Genomic DNA, 3,029 nt, shown 5'->3' on the forward strand with positions numbered 1-3,029 from the left:
TTCAAAAATGTTTTTTTTTTGTAAGATGGAACCTTGGAACGTTGTGCTTGTGTTTGTATCTTCCGTAGCCCTTTTTCTCCACAGATTTGAACCAATCATATCACAGCAATGAAGACGTTTAACATTAGCAACAAAAAGAAGTTTTTAACCATTCGAGGACCAGCAGCCTGCTATTTGTGTAGCAGTTCTTTCCGTAACACTGTAACATCTCCACTCTTTGCCTTTGTGTGCCTTTCACTTAATATCAACAGAAACGTTTTATAGTAGCAGCACCAACTGAGGTCTATTGCCGATACTAAAAACTGTTATAATTTCACTCTTGTATATACTTTATTAAATATGTTTGGGCATTGAATTGTCATATGTATAGGCTGTGATATTGAGTACGCAGATTAAAGACCTGGGATGAAGACAACACATAGATACATACCCGTCAGATAACGTAAATCTTTTACTTTTTAATGTTTTGGGTTTTTTTTACACTTAAATTATTAATGATGTAGAGCAGCACATTTTGCCTTATTTTTTCTGTCTGACTACATTGTTTCCACTTTTCAATACTGTAACTTTTAGATTTGCATGTAAAATTTGTTGTAGTGTTTCGAGGATTGTGGGTAATATGAGCTGTGAGAGCTGATGCTGTATGTAAAAATGGTTTAAAACTTGTGTTTGTCAGTTGAATAAACAAAATCATACAAACAGATTTGTGAAGTTTTATTTGATACTTTCAGTTTCTGTTCTTTGCTTTTGTTTTGCCACATTTGATTTAGATCAACAATTGGATGTAAGTAGTAAAACATGCCTGTTTATCTGGTTGGTTTGGAAATTTTCTTCCTCAAGAAATGAATTAATTTCCTGAAAATTGTTTTTTTTTTCTCTAGTTAGTCAGGCTACCAATAGTATTGCATTTTATTTAAAACATTAAAGTGTGACAAAAAAGCAAAAACCTATCAAATATTTGAGGGGACAATTTTTTTGAAAGCACTCTGTTCAAGTAAGTTTATGTTCTCTTGTATTTTGATTTTGAAGAGTAAATACATCGTCCTATTTACCTTCCATGGACAAAAGATGTCAGAGGTTTCCAGCAAAAAGGTTCCGCAGTACTCTGATCAATCTAAAAAAATAAACATATTTTAGTTACATTTAATAAAGAGGAATTGTTAGGACAATAAAGAAAGTCTGGTAAATGCGTAAAGATCCCTGGTTGAAACCTGATAAGAGTGTTTAAACCGCAGGCAGGTAGAGAAGCTCAGTGTGAATTGAAACCAACAAAACATCAAAAATTATATAAACACAAACCAAAGGTTTAGTTTGAAAAAAAAAAAGAGTATTGTACTAAAACAAAAATACAATCTCCCCTATAGTGCCTGTGAGCATGTATATTTAAATAAAACACATTAAATTAAAGTGAAAGGAGGCAGGACGTACTGACAGCTTGGGCCTTGACTTGAACCTTTAACTTTATTTATTTATTTATTTTATTAAAAAGTACAGTTTGATTATGAAACAGTACATTTCAAGGCAATTAAATTTTACACCATGTTATTGTCCAGACTTTCTCTTTTTCCACATTTTGCAACGTCCACTGTGGCTCAATATTTTTATGTAATCTATGAAAACAGTTATAACTCTGAAGGGGTAAAGTATTTCTGTTCTTAAACATATTTTTTTTGTAGAGAATTACAAATGGATGTGTTGACTTTTCTCGATGAAAAGAAAAGAGGAGGAAAGGAGATGATTTCAAGACTTGCAGCATCAAAACGAGTAGGTCAATCTGTATTTGAGACATACTTAACTTCCTTCATGTCTTTCTGCTGCCTTTAATAATGTACAAGCGTTTCACCCCCACTTTGCGGCTTTTCGCTGACATCTGTTACATCTTAAAACCAGAGGCTATTTTTCACTTTTATCTCTTGTCTCTGGACTTCTCAAAAGGCTGCTTGAAAACTTTCAAGTGTGCCATCTATAAAGGGACAGATGTACAACTATCACATTTAAGGTTTGAAGCAATTTGTAAAAAAGTACTTGTGCAGCCGAGAGAAAAGGTGCAAATTGCATTTGGAAATCCAGGACCCTCCCTGTGAATTTTAACCATCGTTCAAGGTTGCATAGAGACCTGCATGCGTAATGAGATGCAGGAGAGGCTCCGGCAAATGTAAGCATTTGAATATGTTTGATCATGTCCTGCCAAAGGAGTGACTACAGACGAGACAGGAAGACTTCAAGGTGGAACAAAGTAGCACACAGGGTCCTTGGCTTACCTTCCACATTTTCTACCTTCATTACGCTGCACATATGAACCTCTTTGACAAGATGTGTTTAGGGTTGATTCTTTTTTTTTTTTCTTTTTTTTTTTGCTGAATACCTCTGTGAACATGAACTGGAGTCTGATTATTGATTTGACAGGAAAAAAGCAAAGTAAATTCTTCAGGAGTATAGAAGAAACATTGTGCTGAAGTCGGTTAAAAAACTAATTTGCATGTATTACCTTAGATTCATGCTTGTGCAGTTGTTATGACAGCTGCAGCCAAAGTGTCTGATAGTGTTCTCTGCTATTTAACCCCACAGTAGGCTGGAGTGGAAAAGAAGAAACGGTATTTTACCTAAATTTGTATTTTTTCATTTCTTCAAGTGCAACTGTTGGACTAAATTTAGTTAGGAAGTATTATGAGGCTAGAATATGATCTTATTGCTTTAAAACAACCAACAATGACTGATCAGCATCCAGGTACTGTTTACTACATTTAGCTATCCATGAATCCACCAAAAGAAGCCACTGGGGCTACAAATAGAAACTAGCTTAAGCTAAATCTGGTGCAAAGCATCTTTTATACCCCTTTATTTGCACATTGTCCCTGTTAAATGAACTAAGTTAAACCGGGTTAAACTAAGCTAAGCTAGGCTATAGGTTAAGCTTTCCCCTTTTCTAAGACAACTTAAGTTTTCAGTGTGTTGCAACTATCTATTATTATGTGTTGTTCACTATCCAATAACAGGTTAAAGAGCAAAATAACATTAAAAAAACCTTT

Source organism: Poecilia latipinna, unplaced genomic scaffold (genome assembly GCF_001443285.1).
Source record: "Poecilia latipinna isolate Pla-1442-1.1 unplaced genomic scaffold, P_latipinna-1.0 Scaffold824, whole genome shotgun sequence".
Classification (NCBI taxonomy): Eukaryota; Metazoa; Chordata; class Actinopteri; order Cyprinodontiformes; family Poeciliidae; genus Poecilia; species Poecilia latipinna.